Consider the following 21,933-nt stretch of genomic DNA (forward strand, 5'->3'; position numbering starts at 1 on the left):
CCGTTATGTGTTTAATTGTAATACCTTTGTAAAGATGACCCACTGAGGTCCTAGATAGTGAGGTCAAAGGCAAAATGTCACCATGAAATCTTTGGAGATTGACAACTTGGTGCTGTAGAGTGCCACAAAACCTGCAAACTTGGGTTTGTGTAGTTCCCAAGTGTAGTTATTTGCAAATAGTGGAGTTCAAGTAACAGATGTACATGTCTTTGTCAGCATGGATCATGAACTTTTTTTTTTATTCCAAGATCTAAACTGTTTTTGCTAGCTGATGCTAAATGACACGTTATGTAATGAATGTATGTGATGAACTAGCAAAAATTTTATTGACTCATTGGTACACTGTATGTGTATGTTGTGATTTTGATTTTGAAAGATATTTTGTCTTCTTGTCATAAAAACAATTTGAATATACTGGAGGCAGCAGAGCTTTTTTTTTTTTTTTGGGGGGGGGGGGTGGGGGGCGACGTACACATGCACACCCACACACCCACACACAAACACACACACACACACACACACACTAAGAAAGATTTTCTTGAATTTAAAGAAACACGGAAACATTAAGAAATACACAAGAAAATCCAGGACTTACCGAGAGTTCTGCCTGAGATGCTTTCCATCATAGGAAGGCGTGGGGGAACTCTTGACTCAATCAACTACATGTACTAGCACACACCCCCCCCTCCCCCATCCTATATCACACACACTAGAAGCGTGCCGCAGCCCCCACTTATCATGTTTTACAATGCACCTTTTGGTCTTTGAAAGTGCTCCGAAACATATTGTATTTCAAAGGTATTATGTGCTATTGTTGTGATCATTATGAAATGTTATTCGATTCACTCTTATGCAATATTAAAGACTCAAAAGAACAATCATCATCAATGGCATGTTGTGCAGTCATTATGTATGGAGGTAAAGAATGTTTATACTGCCTTCCCCTCCCCCTTTTTTTATTACCCAGATTTGTGCCAGGAGATGCCTCATCACTTCCACTTCCCTTTTGTTCTTTCCTATAGTCCTCTTCATTCACCTCCCCCTCCCTTTCCCCCTTATACTCCTCCACCTCCTCATCCTTCCACCTTCTCTTTTCCTTTTCCTATTCTTCCTTCTGTGCTATGAACAGTACATACATGTATATAGATCAACTGCAACTGCTGCTGTTGCTACTACACTGTACATCTCATCTAAATTATTACTGCTGCTGCTACTACTACTACTACTACTACTACTACTACTTCTACAGCTACTACTACTTCTACTACTACTACTACTGCTGCTGTAGCTGTTACTAGTATTCCTACTTGTTTTTCTTCTACTTCTATTATACTGCTACTGTTATTACTGCTGCTGCTGCTGCCGATACTACTACTACTAATTCTACTACCACTACTTCTATTACTACTACTACTACTACTACTACTACTACTACTACTACTACTACTACTACTACTACTACTACGACTACTACTACTACTATATCTGTACATGTGATATTTCATCTGGAAAATGCCCAGAAAACTTCACTAAAAGTTATGCATAAAGTATACAAAGTATCAGTTATGAAACATTTGGATGTTAAAATCTAAGAGTGTGTTTTTATAACGAGGGAAGCATTCTATGATCAGTTTTGTTGCTAGACAGGGCGACATTTTTTACTACATGGTCTATTTTCGTCACTTCAAGCACATAGATTTAGTCCTAGCCTCTTTTTTTTTCCTTTTTTTTTTTTGGAGTTCGACGGAGTTCTTGGATTTTTATGATCATCATTCAACGGCCTGGTTCACCCTTGGTGTTATATATTGAGAAAATTATCAATCATCAAAGAATAGACAATTCATAGTTTCTGTATCCCCCAACCTCTCCAACAAGAGGGAGCTTTTGCTCTTTTAGAATCGAAATGAAAATAATAGTATATCGTTTCCACATACTTGATTGAATCTTTGAGAAATTGCTAATCAAAGGGTTACTAAATCTACTAGTACATAGGAAAACCAACCAGAGGAATGATTAGGAAGGGCATATCACCCTCCAATATGCAGGAACGTTTGCATTTTTTAAGTGGAAGATCTGGTGCACACTTTTTAATGAGATATTCGGAAATTTGTCTATCTCAAATGTGTAGAAAGTCTATGGAAAGGAGCCGAGCGAGGAAGGTTGTGCATTTTTTTTTTTCAGCGATAAGGTGCAGATACTTCATGATGAATACTTAGACAATGATTTTTCATAAATTAAAAAAAAAAAATGCAACGTAGGGATTTTTCTGCAGCTCGGAATTTATTAGAGGGAGGGGAGGGGAACATGTTGATATGTTTGCCCTCAACATTTTCAGAGGGAGGTATGGAGATATTCCAGACTGAGTCATCATCATTTGCTCAATGATTCAGATAATGTAGTGGAAGGGGGAGGGAGAGGGGGGGGGGGATATGAGATATATTTCTGGCGGTTTTGTTTTGTTCTTCGTTTTGTGTTCTAGGATGGTATTGAAGTACATTTAGCTGGTTGCCACTTATGGCAATTTTGGACAACTTTTTTTTTTTCAGTAGCAACACATTAGCACGATTACGTACAGCTGTAGTTAGCATATGTAATATATTGCTAATTTCAATGCAGGAAGCCTGAAAACATAGGAAATACAACTTTTAGACGGTTTTTTAAAACATGAAATCGAGTTACAAGACCAATTTCCAATTTCGAATGGTACAAGTGTCTCAGATATCGTAATTATCATAATGAGCTAATTTGCGTATGTACAATAGTGACATAATATATACCATGAATACGACCTGAAAATGTTTTTAAGCACATGTCAAGTTGTTGTTGTGGATTCATAAAATTATTTTAGAGGGGTACTGAAGTAAACTGAGCTTGGTTGGTACCTTGGCAATCTTACTGAAAATTGTTGTGAATGGATTCCTCTTTATATGAAACCCTTAAAAAGTTGCATTTTCATCGTTTTCAGGTTTCCTGTACTGTATTAAAATTAGCAATTAATATAAGGTTGCCAAGGTAGCAACCAAGCTGGCAGCCAAGCTAAATTTACTTCAATACCCTTCTTGGACACGAATCAACAAAACACCTTGTACCTATAAGAAAACTTTTCCAAGTCTGAAAAAAAAATTTCTACTCGACTTCTTCGTCATGATCCCACAATACAGTGTAGTTAGAAGAGCAGTGCGACATACGGCGTCTTTCACAGCTAATTTGTGTCGACAGGGGAGGTGAACACGTCGAAGGTGTTGGTTCATAAAAGGTAAGGGCTAAATGATGTGCTCACCAAAATTGTATATTACGGTCACTCTCAAAATGTTAACAGAAAGGATAGCATTTTATCAAAACTTGGTGTGAAAAACAAAGGATTAAACCAAAAACTCACAGAAAAGTTGGTTTTGTACCTTACAAACACACACACACACACACACACGCCCACACACACAAAAAAAAAACACCTTACAAACACAAAAAGTAGGTTTTGTGCCCTTCATCTTTGAAGGACTCTAACTCTGTGATCCGTGACAATGGTGACCCAAGTAAGGCGTCGAGTTAAAGCTGATGAGCCACTTTGTATCTTAGTAAATATTTTGCAAGAATAAACCATGTATTCTTGGCTTTGCATTCATAGCTGACCTTTGAACTTTGGTTAATCTTTTTTTTTAAGGAACACACTCTGTAGTTCCTATCAAGAAAGGACTGCACATGAAATTAACCAATATAAAACAAAAAAGCAAACATACATAAGTATTGGGATTGATCGTCCATTTTCTTTTAGACTCTCAGCTAATGTTTTATTTTTCTTCATTCAGTGAATCGAAATAATATTATGTCGGCGTATGTATACATCTTTTAGCCTTTCTCTTTTAGCAACAAACGAATATCCATTTTTCCTTAAAAAAAAAAAATCTGTTAAGTGCCCTTGATTACGTTAAAGACTCCATTAATATCTCCTACACATTTACCCTGACATTCACCTCTGATATCTTGGCTTTTTTTTTCATTCTCACTTTTGACACGTTTTACCTTAGGTATTTAATGTTTTGCAGGTCATCTGGGCTGTTTTAGATATCCCTGCTTTTACCTTGAGTCAACTACAGTGTATATCAGTGCTCGGAGGCAGAGTATCTGATATGAAAAGGGGAACTTGTATAGTATAATACGGGTGAGTGCGTTGATTGGGTCTGCAGAGGAGAACCCATTATCTTTGTTTCCTTTTTTAAAGAGTAGTAAATCTGCGTATAAGTAAAATCAAGCAAGTATATTCTGAAAGCAAGGCAGTAGAAATATTAGAAGACGTTTTCAGCTCTACAAGCGAACAATCGTTTGTGTCCATATGACCTTGGCGCTGGAAAAAAAAGTTCTTCAGTATACAGCGAAAAAACCACGTGTTATAGTTACACAGGGATTGTGATTATACCTCGTTGATTTGTTTATCTTACGTCTTATTATGACTGAAAACTAAGCTATTAAACTTGATAAGAATTATTAATGTCAACACAGCAGATAAGCAGATTACGTAGGCCTTCACCCATGTAAACCCACGTGGTAGAATTGTATAAAGTCATAGCAAACTGATAAGAATAAACGACATTGTGGAAAAAAAATCACCAAATGCGATGTCAAATTAATTACAACTGCCAAAAAACAGTTTACACTGTATTCGTGTCTCTTATTTCGATTTGTATCTTGACTCTGTCTGAATTAAAAAAAAAGAAATCTATCGAATTTCAACTACAAAAATATGGAAATGAAAGAAGAACTACCATCTACACATGCTCATACACACAGTATACTCAAACACTCAAACACAATCTATAATAAAATTACGTATAGTGATAGCTATATGAGGACAGATAGGTTGATGCGTAATATTCTATGATGTTCTATTGTAAAGATATTTTAAAACATTAAATCAATCATGATTAGCTTAACCGCACATACACAAATTATGTAGTTTATACTATCTTCTTAATTACTGCAAGAGCATTACTTTCAACATGTGTAAGTGATATTCTCCTATGGCCGTAAGGGCAGGTGAAGGCCGATAGTTCTCTTGCTTCCTTTTTGATCCAATTGATATTTCCACAAAAAAAAAAAGGTGCAAACTTTCCTGCCATTTGTCATGCCCTCTTGAAGAGTCGGGTCTAGTGCGCCTTGAATGTCGTAGAAAAGCCTCTCTTTTTTGCGAAATTCTGTTTATATATCCCTCCCATCATTCTTAATATTGATGATGCAAAACATTTATACTTTCCATGTGAAAATAATGACAAAAATAAACAACCAAATTGAACCCCCCCCCCAAAAAAAAAAACAAAAACGAGAAATACATGGATTTCAAAAGATTGCTTCGATTTTCTTCAAACTGTCATTTAATGTACAAGTTCTACTTCTCTATTCCAGTAAAGGGGATATTCCCCACCAATTAAAAGTTAGTCGTATAACAAGGAGAAAGATTTGTACGCCCAACAGCGAAAATGAATATGACTGAAATCAAATAAAAAATACTTAAGTTATGAAATGGTTAAGTTCAACTATAGCTTTCGCGAAATGGTTCTTGAACAGTAAGTATGAATGTGCTAGAGAGTGGTTTAATGGTATCAAAGAAATACACCTTAGTTAGAAGTAGTTTGTTCATAAGATATTGCAATTTACATGGTTTTTGAATTAAAAAGAAATGAAAATAAAACATAAGCTGAGAGTCTGAAGGAAAGTGGACGATCAATCCAAAGCTGATGGATGTTTGCTTTTTGTTTTATATTGGTTAATTTCATATGTAGTCATTTCTTGATGGAAACTACACAGTTTGTTCCTTAAAAAAAGTAATCAAAGTTCAAAGATCAGATATGAATGCAAAGCTAAGAATACATGGTTTATTCTTGCAAAATATTTACTAAAATACAAAGTGGCTCATTAGCTTTAATGACCTATTTTCTTTGTGCTTTTTAAGAGGGGTAAATCTGCGTTTAAGTAAAATCAAGCAAGCATATTCTGAAAGCAAGGCCGTAGAAAATATTAAAAGACGTTTTCAACTCTACAGGCGAACGATCGTTTGTGTCCATATGACAGTCAGGCACAGGCGCAGAAAACTGCGCCTGTCGAAAAGCGCCGATTTCTGCTATCATGAATATTATAATGACAATACCCATCATGCCACGCGATGCTCGTAGTGTAAAAGGCATGGAGAAAATTTAGGTGATGAAGACACCTAATCGATATTAATTTCGTACGAAAATTCTAACCTTGACACTTTTCTGATATTTCCTCTGTAGTAAGCCAAATACCTAATCTTGCATAATAATCATTTCTAGGGGAATAAAACCTTGACATCTGGCGTAATTCTGGTCGGAATACATAATTAGGTAAATGTTTTTTTGAATGACCACCGGTTTGCCCTCTTTTTAGCCTTGTGCAACAGGTGTTGGCTAGTGTAACAGAAATGTACTCCTTCCTATCAGACCTTCCTCTCTCCCTTCTCCTCTCTCATCCCCTCTCGTGGCTTCTTTCCCTTTCTCTCCCCCAGCACAGCCACCTTCCATCTCTCAACGCATCATCTCTTTCCCCCTCTCTCTTCTCTGTGGTACTCTCCCCGGCAGGTTGGGTTCTTATCTCTGTTGAGTAAACATAAGGCAGCAGTTTAAAACAAGGAAAGTGTTGTGAAAGTGCGGCCAGGCTCTCTGTGGGGCCTACCTCGTACCTCCCTGGTCTTGAACTGACCATGGGCAAAGCACAGAGGCAGGGGCTATGCGATAGGTATTGCAGTTTTAGATTAGATTCCAGAGAGACAGAGTTATACAAGAGAGCACATAATAAACATGAGTTATCAGAGTTAATTGCAGATGATTCTGCAAAGGAAGCAGAACAGCGTAACATCGTAACAGCAAGGTAATCCCAATGACTCCTACTTCATTCTCAATCTCACTAGCCTATTTCTTGATTTATAAATGAGCTATGGTCAGTGTGGAGAGACCTATATAGCGCATGGTGTTTGTTGGTGAGAGCGCATGGCTCTGGATGTGCCTGATGCATGCTGTATTTCGATATAATTATGGTGATACAGTGCAGTATACACATACATACTATCGTGTTTTGGCAATTTGTCTTGCATACAGTACTTAGTGCACTGCAAATCAGTAAAAAGCAGTAACGGGCGCCTGGTACACAGACGATATCAATGGAACCGACTGTTCGCGAAAACTACGAGAATCGATTGTAGCGGGCACACTTGCTCGGCGCTCGGGCGGATAACCCCAAAGTAGCAGTTTTCTGCGCCTGGCGGGAGGCGCAGTTTTCTGCGCCTGTGCCTGACTGTATGACCTTGGCGTTGGAAAAAAAGTTATTCAGTATACAGCGAAAAAACCACGTGTAGTTACACGGGGTTTCTCATTATACATCGTTGATTTATTTATTTTACGCGTTATCATGATTGAAAACTAAGCTATTAAACTTGATAAGAATTATTAATATCAACACAGCAGAAAAGCAGATTACGTAGGCCTACACCCGTGTAAACCCACGTGGTAGAATAATAATTGTCGAGGACGGATGTTTGATTCACGGCACTCTGTGTAAAGTCCGTGCAAAATGAAAAGAATAAGCGACATTGTGAAAAAATATATCACTAAATGCGATGTCAAATTAATTAAAACTGCCAATAACAGTTTACACTGCATTCGTGTCCGTCATTTCGATTTGTATCTTGACTCTGTCAGAATTAAAAAATACACAAAAAACTTGCAAATCTATCAAAAGTCAACTACAAAAACATGGAAATTAAAAAAGAACTACCACCCACACATGCTCACACACGCAGTCTACACATACAACCACAAATACTCACACACAATCTACATGTATAGTGATAATTATACTAGGGTATGTCGGTTGATGGGTAATATTCTATTGTAAAAATATTTTCACACATTAAATAAATCATGATTAGCTTACCCGCACATACACAAAGTATGTGGTAATCTGCTCTCTCTCTCTGCTGCACGAGCATAACTTTTAACATGTTTAAGTGATATTTCCCAATGGCCGTAACAACAGATGAAGGCAGATAGTTCTCTTCCTGCCTTTTTGATCCATTTGATTAAAAAAAAAAGACAAAAAAAAAATGCAAATTTTCCTACCATTCTCCCATTCTTCTTGGTGCCCTCTGGAGAGTCATGTATAGTGCGCTTAGGATGTCCAGGCGTAAAATGGTCTCTTTTTTTTCGAAATTCTGTTTATAGGCCAATATTTCTCCCTCATTCTTACTATTGATGATTCAAAAATCTTATGCTTTCCATTTGAAAATAATTCCAAAAATAAAAAACCAAATTGAAAAAAACCAAACATAGATTTCTAAAGATTGGTCCAATTTTCTTTAAACTGCCATTTAATGCACAAGTTCTATTTCTGTATTCTATTAAAGGGGAATTCCCGACCAATTACAAGTCAGTCATATAACAAAGAGAAGGATTTGTACCCACAACAACGAAAATCAAATGATTGCAATCAAATAAAAAATACTAAAATTATGAAATTGTTAAGTTCAACTACAGCTTTCGCGAAATGGTCCTTGAACAGTCAGTATGAATATGCTAGTGAGTGGTTTAATGATATCATGATCATCCATTTTTTGTACATGAAATATTGAAATTTAAATGTTTTTTTTTGTTCCAACACAAATATGTCCCTTTCTCATATGCTGATACAAGTGACTGATTTTAAAATTATTCAGCCATGAATACCATGTTCTACATTTTTAGAGCAGAAAATCTACCCTTTTCGTCCACGATCAATTAAAAAATTGAGGTTATGACATCATGAGCTCGGTCATTTTCATAATCACATCAACCGTTCGAGAACTGTTTTGCAAAAAAAAAAACAAAACAAAACTGCACATTTTCATCCTTCCCTACTTTTTTATGTAAATTAGATTAGATTTGATATTCACTGCTGTTCTTATAGAAGTTTACTCTTTATTTTCAGTTCAACCTTAAACTAATCTGCATGGACCCCCCCCCCCCGATCGTTTAGTATTTTTAGGTTTTTAGGTTTCCATTATCATCTCAATCATAATTATTTACCTTGACATTCACCTCTGTATCTTTACCATTTACACTCGTATACATCTGACATTTTTTTTTTTTTACCTCTGGCATCAACCCAAGTATTCCCATAATTTAACTGAGACACCATTCCACCATCTATATAACTCGTTGCCAGTATATCGGAGGCATGGTATTCATCGCATGTAAAATGGAACTATGTAAATGCATTTGGATGAAAGCGTTTATCAATCCGGGTATACCAAATTTTTATTGCCATGAACAGTATATGAAATCTGCATTTTTGAGCGAAATTTAAGAGGTATTCCAGATCCAGAAAGTCCGTAAAGGGGGGGGGGGGGGGCGATTTTGCAAAATTAAAGGGGGCGCATTCACTCCCATTGTTTTCTTTTTATTTCTTTTGTTTTAACAAAAAAGTAAAGAGGCGCGCTCTCCCGGTGCGCCCCCTTCTGGATCCGCCACTGAATCCCGGTATCAAATTTTTATTGCCATGAATAGATGAAATCCGCATTTGAGCAAAATTCAAGCAGTATTCTGAAACCAAAGCAGTATAGGAGAATTATTGAAAGACGCTTTCAGGTCTTTTCACGCGAATGACCATGTGTGTCCATTTGATGACCTCTAGGCGTTGTTCTTTCAGATAAGCGGAAAATCACGTGTAGGTACACACGGTTTTGTGATCAGACGACGATCGGTCACTCAAACTAGGTCTCATTTCGATGACCAAATAAGCCATTAGATTTGATAAGAATCAATGATACCAACACGGCAGATAAGACAGCTCATGCACACCAACGTGGAAGATGTTTCGAGGGTGGTTTTTGTTACAACGTTTGCTTTACAAGTCCCAGCAAAACGATGGAAATAAGTTAGTCATAATAATATAGGGGACAAAAAAAAATCAAGAAAGAATCACCAAAACCAATGCAGTGTCAAACATCGCTCTCCAAAACAGCTTATACTCGTATTCATGATTCCCATTTGAATATATGATGTATATATATCATCTTTATTTTGTCACAAATTAATTAAAAAAAATCTTTGCAAAGACATGAAAACAAATCAATTCAAAAAAGGAAATAATTGAAGAACAATCGTCAACAAACACGCGAGTGGGCACACACACACATACACACACACACAAAAAGAATATACACACACAAATACGCACACATTTTTTTTTAATCACGCGCGACCCGCAAGATGAGCTTTAATGTATCATCTGAATATTTTTCAGACATTATATCAATCACGATTAACTTATTTGCACACAACCTACCAGCTTTCCTTTCCATTATAGCACAACTAATATCATTTCAAAAGAGATATAAATTTAGTAATGCTAGACGAAAGCCAAAAGTTCTTTGTGTTATAACTTCCTTTTGATCAAATTAATGATTTTTTGTTTGTTTTGTTTGTTTTGAGTGGTTCTTTATTGCAATATATTGACAGTTTGCCCTACATCGACGTGAATAAACGTGGATTATTCATTGTGAAATTGCAGATAACATGATAACCTGTATAACTATTGGCATTATCATCCATAAATAATGCATATTTACACCAAACCGCCTACCAGTATTCCACTTCCAGTCCCGGACACTGGATATCTAATGAATATGCCTACCAAGGATGGCGTTATCCCAGTACTTCAGCTTTTCCTTAAATAGCCAATCGAAAGAAAAGACCTTACCCTCTCTCTACAATCTTAATCCTCTCAGATTGTGTTGGTAGGTTAGCTTAGAGCAGATTAGATATATAATCATGAGCTGCTGCGCTATGTTGTCCCCTGCTGACCCTTATTTGGTTATGATAGCATGATATTGTGTAGACTAACGCGCAAGTCCTTAGGACCTATACAAAGCCCTAGGTATTTGTTAGCAGCAATATATCAAGAGTTGATCTAAGTAATCTTAAAAAATAATGATCATGACAATCCAAACAGAAATGATGGAAATGAAATAATAACAATGAAATGAGGATGATAATGATCATGAATATTATCAATAATAATAACAATAATAATAATAATAATAATAGTAATAATAATAAAAATAATAATAATTATGATAGCATTATGATCTTCCTTATTAACGGTTACTTCTGAAGTGTTGCCACTGCTTTTCTAGAGGGCCCTTCCATTAGTATCTATGCTAGCGTTGCTAGGCATACCCATTTATACACTTGGCTCGAGAGTGAGAGAGACATATAGTGGATAAAACACTTTGTCCAAGCATGTAGGTATACATGTATAATAATTCTGTACTTGAAGGGATTCGCATTCGGAACCCTTGGATCATCTGTCTTTAACCACTATGCCACTTGCAGTGCCCCGCACAAGAAGATGCTGAAAATCATGCGCATAGCATTTTCTAATGTACACTTTTCCATTTTGGATCTCTGGATTTGCATTAGGCCTACCTCAGAGTCATAGCATGCCACAAAAACGTGAGTGTTATTCGCCATTGTCAGCAAAACACATGCCACTTTTAATCCGATGGGAGATTTCACCGTAGTTTTCGTCAATATACGTATTTATTTAGTCGGTCAATACGAACTGCATTGAAAATACGACAGCATGGATTAACGCGTGACCTGCTTAACTTTACATTTCCTTATCTCCTTGGTTGGTAAACAGCAAAGATAAAAACAAATATAAGTCGTTTAAGGTCTGTATCATGCTCAATTGTTTCCTTGTTTTTTTTTTGTTTTTTTTTTGTTATTTGAGAACCTTGAAGGATGGGTAAATGCTCTTCATGGACAGATATAGCCTTTAGATTACAATACAGTACAGGAATGAGAACACCACCGTGCTCCTTTGAACGTTGAATGTGACACAGATTTGACTTCAAAAGAATAAAATTCAATATCATTATCAGTGACAAACTCAAGATATTCAGCGTACATCCTGCTAACTCCTGTACACTGTAGTATAGTGGCAAACAGATATCTAGATGTGTCTAACTATACTGAACAGAAACGTCCCGTTCAAATGTCATGAGCTTGTAATGTGAATTTCATATATTAAATTATTAAAAAAAAATGACGCACTGAACTTATTCGTAGCAACCGGATATGAAATGTTTGAGCATTTTTTAAAGCTACCTCAGATTTATATGAAACACATTATCCCAATTGAAACCACCTTTACTGATAAGAGCTAGCATTGAAGTGAACTGCATTTTATCCATAGATATGTGCATCGCGTGTAAATTATATGCATTTCAACACATGTGTATGTAAGATATATTGGAGTATACCAGAGATTACTACGAAGAGTTTTCTGTACAATGTTGAAAAATAAAAATCTAACATTATAGTTCCAATATCGACGGAATTAGTTCATTGCATCCCTTACAACAAACAAACAAACAAACAAACAAACAAACAAAAAGAGGATTGAAAACCGTTTGGCAATTTTTATCGCAAGCTATAATCGGTGAGGTACGGTGGTATAATAGGCCCCTTGGATAAAGCTTCGGACAGTAAAATTCGAGGATCTTTCTATCAAGTCCAGACCTGTGCCTACGATAGTCTACAAGAGGTTTTATTTACAATATCCCTCTTGACTAAGGTAAGATATGTCTATTTGGGTGCACGTCATGAGACCGACACCCACGAGTCATACAGCCCACGATACAGCCCGTAATTCATGCAGCCCACAATACAGCCCACAAGTCATGCAGCCCACTAGTTATACAGTCCATGAGTTCGACACTAAGTAAATAAAGCCCGGGAGACTGTGGGAAAACGTTCGAATTCAACAGAGTGACGATGATTTACTCTCTAAAAAAAATCGAGTGAAAATTTTCACTCTAAAAAGAGTGAATACAAACAAGAGTGAATTTCGAGTGAAATTGGAGTGAATTTTGAGTGAAAATGCTCATTTTCACTCATTTTGGAGTGACGTCAGGGATCACTCGAAGATTTTGGGGTGATCCCTGAGGTCACTCCAAAAAGAGTGAAAATGGGCATTTTCACTCAAAATTCACTCCAATTTCACTCGAAATTCACTCTTTTTTGTATTCACTCTTTTTAGAGTGAAAATTTTCACTCGATTTTTTTTTTAGAGAGTATACTGCGATGTGGTTTTTCACAGAGCGTTTAAGTACAATGTACATAGTAATGTTCTGTTTCACAATGTGAATCAATGATTCATAATGTGTCATAATTTAACGCTCGAATTCAACAGCGTGAAGAGATTTCACACTGTCTTGCTCGTTGTGTTTCATTGGCTGTGGGACAGTGTGTTCTTCCAACAGGGCAGGCCTACAACAGAAATCAAGCAATATCTATTTAATTTTTCTTGGTTCAATGACTTTCCATCGATAGATCTTCAATATTCTCAGTCTAAATAGTGTCAGTAAAATGAAACCTACAATCTCCATTTTAAAAAGAGATCTGTAAAACGCTTCGAACATTAATGTCTCATTTAATGCCCTTGTCACAATTATGACATAACGTCATCCAAACATTGATCTTGAGTTTGGTGTTGGAACAAGAGTTACAGGTGTTCCTGATGACTTAAAAGCCGCATTAGACCAAACCACTTGATTGTCTGTGTTATAAAGCGAAATCATTTTGCTCGTAGGCCTACATGATTTATTGTACTGCTGTAAAGTCTTCGTGGACGTTTACTAGCTAATACACACTACTAATCGTCCTTTTTTGCTCGAATTTCGTCTCTTGCCATTATGTTTGTGTTTGCTACGGATACTTCTCTGTAAAACTTCTTTGTTTGAGTAAAGAGGTCAACATCTTTAAAATTCCATAATCATGCGAGTCCCCTCGATCAAGAGCTAAATAAAAGAAGAATCGACTTCTGAAAATCATTCCGTCGTTGTTATTACGTAAGTTGGAAAAATTATTCCTTATCGTTAACTCCCCACCGCCCACCAAACTGCTGAAAACAATAGAAGGTCAGGTATTTCTTCCCTCTTTGGCGCTATATAATTCTCCCATCAACCCTTCATATCTCGTCATCTCGCAGAAAAAAAAAAACATTGGATATTTCTTTGTACACGTAGATTATCCTTTCTCTTGACACGAACACCCAGAACTCTCTACATTATATTCCTAACTATACACAAGTGTATTCGTTTAAAACCAAACTGACAGACCCGAGTATTGATAGGTATAGTCACCTTTCGTCGTCAACTCTTATAACTAACCCTCTGTGTGCCACACGATTACTAGTCTTGTCCATATAGATTTGTGTGTGAGAGTTGTGTGTATTTGATTCATGGGCACAGAAAAGGTTAAGTGGATGAACATTCATGTCATGTTTGCTCCGTCATATCTGTCTGTTGTACTGAGAGAACACAAATATTGTCCACAGTTTGTTTTAGGTTTAAAGCCAGATATCTTACATCTAAATGAAGCCTTGAACGATATATATATATATATATATATATATATATATATATATATATATATATATATATATAATATATCTATACAATATATATCTATATATATATACATATATATGTATATATAGTATACATATAGGCTTATGTGTGTGTGTGTGTGTGTGTGTTTTACCAGTGTCTACTGGAGAAATTTGTTCAAAAAGATTCATTGTCTGTGCTTGTAATTTTTTTTTTGAAAAGATAATGTGAATTAAAAGCTAGCAATGAGCTTTTATAGATGACGTTAGCGATTCATATCTACCAAAGATAACGTTAAAGTGCCCCGATAAATTGCCACATGCAGAGCAAGTGGGAAGTTAGGGTATACAAACATTAAATTTTCTAAAGCTTTGCTCGAACATACAAAAGTTAAACGAAAAGAATAGTGTCTGTGGTATACAGAACGTTTTATTCACAATCTCAAACATCGTACATTTCTTATAGCTACAATATACAACTGTACATTTCATAGACAGTGCATTGAAACATGCATTAAAACAGTATTCTGGTGGTTGCTGGTATCAGTTAAAAAAAGACAAAACGACGACGACAACAACAACAAAACAGTTATAAGGGATGCCAGTTAGAACCTCAAATACAGCTACGTGAAAGAGCCTGAACTTTGATACCAAATCCTGAATTAAGGCTTTTGGGTTATTATTGTCTTTCCTGCTTAAAGTATAGTTTGACTTGTTTGCCGGAATCTTGGAAGCTTATATCTATTAAGTCAATTAATCTGGTTTATAAAGTATTGGGTCAAAAACATACCTGTCACTCTCAGGAAAGTTGAGACATTATATAGATGATGACTGGCGGGGGAGGGAATATACCGATATTCCACCCGCAGGTTTGAAATGCTATTGAGTTAGGTTATAAGTCCCAAGACGAAGTCGAGGGACTTATAGCCTTCCGAAATAGCATTTCAAACCCTGAGGGTGGAACGTTTGGTACATGTTCCCGACAACAAAAGTCATCATCATTCTGTCATATTATATGGGTTAGTCAAATACGTCAACGTCAACCACCAGCACAACGCACTAGATCGCTCGCGCAGAGCCAAATTCACTGTTCTCGGGTCCCTGTCATCACTTAGGCCTACGTGCAAATGTTTTACCATTGGCATTAACTGGAGAACATCACGAAAATATTTTGCCCATGGGCGAACATAACGAATGTGCCTCCATCACGTGACTGTGTGACACCACGTGACACTAACCGGTATTTGACTAATTCATTAGGTGATACGCTATCAGCGTATCACCTATTGTGATTGTCAAAATCTCTCTTTATTTCTTTTTATTAGGTGATACGCTTTTAGCGTATCACCTATTGTGTTTGTCAAAATCTTCCTTTCTTTCTTTTTATTCTTCTTTCTTTCTGGCACATTTTGTGTCGTGAATATCTCAACATTGACATGACGGAATAACATGACATTTTCAGTCAACGTCTCTCATGACAATATCTAGCCACAATAAGGTTTTCATGACAGTAACATATCCATGACGTCATCTAGGCGCCATTTTGTGATTTTCGGACCATGTTACATGATCGATAATAACTTCATAACTAAAGGTCATTTCTGTATCATTTTCGTTGGACATAAAGTTCAGGTCACTCTCTATCTTACTTTTTAATGCTAATTACCTAGGACATCATTACGCGCGCATTAGCGCGCGTCAAAGTTTTTAAATGCTTAAAACGACTTCCCAATGGGAAATCTCGAAGTTTCAGACAATTTTAAGCGTTCCGCGCGTTCGCGTCCGTCCGCGCATTTCCGCGCGCAGTGCGCGTAAGCAACATGAAAATGCACATTTTTTGACAGATTTGGATTCCTGATACATTAAGTAACAATATCCATTGATTTCCGATCAATTTCAACCTATAACAAAGGAATGCGCTGGCGTCAAAGTTGAAATTTCGTGTGCGCGTCTATGTGGAAATATAGCGAAAAACATGTCTTTGTTTATTTCGCCATAGCTCTTTAAAACGTCAGGTGACCCTATGTTTTTATTGCATATTACAAAAGCATATGAATTGAAAATAACGTTTCAAGTATCAATATTTCCCTAAATACATTATGACGTCATCATATCATCATCTGAAATCAAAAAAGTGGAATTAATTTTTTTGAGGTACTGTTTCTGACATTCATTTGCTCGTATCTCTGTTGTTTAAGCTCAATATTATCCCAAATTCAGATATGTTGTACTTTGAACATTTGCCTTTTAAGTGCAAGCCATGGTTTTGAAATTTGATGACGTCATTATACCTTAAATTGTGATTAAAGGTAAAGATGCAAAATCGGACAAGTTTACGTGTTATGTCTATGGGAGGTGATTTTTTTTTAAACCATGCATTGACTTGACAACGTTTAAGCACCTTTATCTCAGCTGATTTTGCTTCATTTCCTCTGAAACTTTAGTATGTTGTAGCTGAGACAATAAGCTGCAGTAATCATGCATTTTATTCTTTGAAATCTCATCGTCAGGTTGACAATTTTGCAGTTTAAAACTGAAAATGAAAATGGAATGTGGACAAAACGATTCCTCATGTATCTTTCACATACATAAGTTTACTTTCCCCATATTTTCTCGTCGAGACGTATGGCCGAGTGGATAAAGGCGACGTCTCAGAGACTTGAGGTTGCGGGTTCGAACCCCACAAGATCACGAAACAAAATACTTAGCTATTTTACTTTTTTTTCTTCAATTTTGTATTACATATTCGTCCATGTAGAAATCACGTTCGTATATAAACGCACCTATACACACACAGACACACACACACGCCATATCCCTCTTTTTTGTGTGTTGGAGACCACATTGCTTCGACTGCAGCAAAATTTTGCAGGTTGACTTTGTCAAACCGATCATAGTATGTAATGACGACGACTGAGGTGTTGTACTTTGAACAATTGTCTTTCAAGACGATGTCATTGTTTTGTAATTTGATGACGTCATTACACTGAAAATTGTGATTAAAGGCAAGGTATCAAAACCAGCCGATTATAGGTTTGATGTCTGCGGGACGTATTTTTCCCAAGTTGCCAGAAATGGCATAGCGACCTCAGTCGTTATAAGGCCGCTTTTCCGTCTAGCAATGCAATAGATGTTCACACGGCCACGTTAGTTGAGTGGGCATTGACTTTCCCCCTGTTACATCTATACATTGTTGTTGTTTTTTTTTTGTCTTACCATTTCCGTGGATGACCCGTGGCCGAGTGGTTACAGAAACGGTTTCGCATGCACGCTCAATATAACTTCAAGGTGCCTATATCACATTCTTTCCTTGTCCATCACAGATGACCGTCATCTGATGACCACAAGCGTATCACCTAACTCGTCCTCAATGTGACGAGTTTTCATGTCTCGTTTTCAAGTTTTTATTGTAACAAACAACATTCCACTGGTCTACCTCAAAAAATTTGTTGCGAAAACCTCCAAATCCAAGATGGCGTCCAAGATGGCCGCCATATTTAGGTGATACGCTATCAGCGTATCACCTATTGTGATTGTCAAAATCTCTCTTTATTTTTAGGTGATACGCTTTTAGCGTATCACCTATTGTGTTTGTCAAAATCTTCCTTTCTTTCTTTTTATTCTTCTTTCTTTCTGGCACATTTTGTGTCGTGAATATCTCAACATTGACATGACGGAATAACATGACATTTTCAGTCAACATGTCTCATGACAATATCTAGCCACAATAAGGTTTTCATGACAGTAACATATCTATGACGTCATCTAGGCGCCATTTTGTGATTTTCGGACCATGTTACATGATCGATCATAACTTCATAACTAAAGGTCATTTCTGTATCATTTTCGTTGGACGTAAAGTTCAGGTCACGTTCTATCTTACATTTTAATGCTAATTACCTAGGACATCATTACGCGCGCATTAGCGCGCGTCAAAGTTTTTAAATGCTTAAAACGACTTCCCAATGGGAAATCTCGAAGTTTCAGACAATTTTAAGCGTTCCGCGCGTTCGCGTCCGTCCGCGCATTTCCGCGCGCAGTGCGCGTAAGCAACATGAAAATGCACATTTTTTGACAGATTTGGATTCCTGATACATTAAGTAACAATATCCATTGATTTCCGATCAATTTCGACCTATAACAAAGGAATGCGCTGGCGTCAAAGTTGAAATTTCGTGTGCGCGTCTATTTGGAAATATAGCGAAAAATATGTCTTTCTTTATTTCGCCATAGCTCTTTAAAACGTCAGGTGACCCTATGTTTTTATTGCATATTACAAAAGCATATGAATTGAAAATAACGTTTCAAGTATCAATATTTTCCTAAATACATTACGACGTCATCATATCATCATCTGAAATCAAAAAAGTGGAATTAATTTTTTGAGGTACTGTTTCTGACATTCATTTGCTCGTATCTCTGTTGTTTAAGCTCAATATTATCCCAAATTCAGATATGTTGTACTTTGAACATTTGCCTTTTAAGTCAAAGTCATGGTTTTGAAATTTGATGACGTCATAATACCTTAAATTGTGATTAAAGGTAAAGATGCAAAATCGGACAAGTTTACGTGTTATGTCTATGGGAGGTGATTTTTTTTAAAACCATGCATTGACTTGACAACGTTTAAGCACCTTTATCTCAGCTGATTTTGCTTCATTTCCTCTGAAACTTAAGTATGTTGTAGCTGAGACAATAAGCTTCAGTAATCATGCATTTTATTTTTTGAAATCTCATCATCAGGTTGACAATTTTGCAGTTTAAAACTGAAAATGAGAATGGAATGTGGACATAACGATTCCCGATTCATCTTTCACATACATAAGTTTACGTTCCTCATATTTTCTCGCCGAGACGTATGGCCGAGTGGTTAAAGGCGACGTCTCAGAGACGTGAGGTTGCGGGTTCGAACCCCACAAGATCACGAAACAAAATACTTAGCTATTTTACTTTTTTTCTTCAATTTTGTATTACATATTCGTCCATGTAGAAATCACGTTCGTATATAAACGCACCTATACACACACACAGACACACAGACACACACCATATCCCTCTTTTTTGTGTTGGAGACCACATTGCTTCGACTGCTGCAAAATTTTGCAGGCTGACTTTGTCAAACCGATCATAGTATGTAATGACGACGACGGAGTTGTTGTACTTTGAACAATTGTCTTTCAAGACCATGTCATTGTTTTGTACTTTGATGACGTCATCACACTGAAAATTGTGATTAAAGGCAAGGTATCAAAACCAGCCGATTATAGGCTTTATGTCTACGGCGCGTATCTTTCCCAAGTTGCAAGAAATGGCATAGCGACATCAGTCGTTACAAGGCCGCATTTCCGTCTAGCAATGCAATACATGTTCACGCGGCCACGATTGTTGAGTGGGCATTGACTTTTTCCCCCTGTAATATCTATACATTTCTTTTTTGCCTTACCATTTCCGGGGATGTCCCGTGGCCGAGTGGTTAGAGAAACGGTTTTGCATGCACGCTCAATATAACTTCAAGGTGCCTATATCACATTCTTTTCTTTGTCGATCACAGATGACCGACACCTGATGACCCCAAGCGTATCACCTAACTCGTCAGCGTGACGAGTTTCATATCTCGTTCTTCTTTCTTTCTGGACAATTTTGTGTCATCAATATCTCAAGAATGACATTACGGAATAACATGACATTTTCAGGGAACATGTCTCATGACAAAATCTAGCCACAATAAGGTTTTCATGACAGTAACATATCTATGACGTCATCTAGGCGCCATTTTGTGATTTTCGGACCATGTTACATGATCGATCATAACTTCATATCTAAAGGTCATGTCTGTATCATTTTCGGCGGACATTAAGTTCAGGTCACGCTCTATCATACATTTTAATGCTAATTACCTAAGACATTATTACGCGCGCGTACGCGCGCGTCAAACTTTTAAAAGGCTCAAAACAACTTACCAATGGGAAATCTCGAAGTTTCAGACAATTTTAAGCGTTTCGCGCGTTCGCGTCCGTCCGCACATTTTCGCGCGTAGTGCGCGTAAGCAAACTGAAAATGCACATTTTTTGACAGATTTGGATTCCTGATACATTAAGTAACAATATCCATTGATTTCCGATCAATTTTGACCTATAACAAAGGAATGCGTTGGCGTCAAAGTTGAAATTTCGTGTGCGCGTCTTTGTGCAAATATAGCGAAAAACATGTCTTTGTTTATTTCGCCATAGCTCTTTAAAACGTCTGGTTACCCTATGTTTTTATTGCATATTACAAAAGCATATGAATTGAAAATAACGTTTCAAGTATCAATATCTCCCTAAATACATTATGACGTCATCATATCATCATCTGAAATCAAAAAAGTGGAATTAATTTTTTTGAGGTACTGTTTCTGACATTCATTTGCTCGTATCTCTGTTGTTTAAGCTCAATATTATCCCAAATTCAGATATGTTGTACTTTGAACATTTGCCTTTTAAGTCCAAGTCATGGTTTTGAAATTTGATGACGTCATCATACCTTAAATTGTGATTAAAGGTAAAGATGCAAAATCGGACAAGTTTACGTGTTATGTCTATGGGAGGTGATTTTTTTTAAAACCATGCATTGACTTGACAACGTTTAAGCACCTTTATCTCAGCTGATTTTGCTTCATTTCCTCTGAAACTTAAGTATGTTGTAGCTGAGACAATAAGCTTCAGTAATCATGCATTTTATTTTTTGAAATCTCATCATCAGGTTGACAATTTTGCAGTTTAAAACTGAAAATGAGAATGGAATGTGGACAAAACGATTCCCGATTCAGCTTTCACATACATAAGTTTACGTTCCTCATATTTTCTCGCCGAGACGTATGGCCGAGTGGTTAAAGGCGACGTCTCAGAGACGTGAGGTTGCGGGTTCGAACCCCACAAGATCACGAAACAAAATACTTACCTATTTTACTTTTTTTCTTCAATTTTGTATTACATATTCGTCCATGTGGAAATCACGTTCGTATATAAACGCACCTATACACACACACAGACACACAGACACACGCCATATCCCTCTTTTTTGTGTGTTGGAGACCACATTGCTTCGACTGCAGCAACATTTTGAAGGTTGACTTTGTCAAAGCGATCATAGTATGTAATGACGACGACTGAGGTGTTGTACTTTGAACATTTGTCTTTCAAGACCATGTCATTGTTTTGTACTTTGATGACGTCATCACACTGAAAATTGTGATTAAAGGCAAGGTATCAAAACCAGCCGATTATAGGCTTTATGTCTACGGCGCGTATTTTTCCCAAGTTGCCAGAAATGGCATAGCGACATCAGTCGTTACAAGGCCGCATTTCCGTCTAGCAATGCAATACATGTTCACGCGGCCACGATTGTTGAGTGGGCATTGACTTTTTCCCCCTGTAATATCCATACATTTCTTTTTTGCCTTACCATTTCCGGGGATGTCCCGTGGCCGATTGGTTAGAAAAACGGTTTTGCATG

The sequence above is a fragment of the Diadema antillarum genome, unplaced genomic scaffold (assembly GCF_040938485.1).
Source record: "Diadema antillarum isolate AM-2024a unplaced genomic scaffold, OU_Dant_1.0 scf00000031, whole genome shotgun sequence".
Classification (NCBI taxonomy): Eukaryota; Metazoa; Echinodermata; class Echinoidea; order Diadematoida; family Diadematidae; genus Diadema; species Diadema antillarum.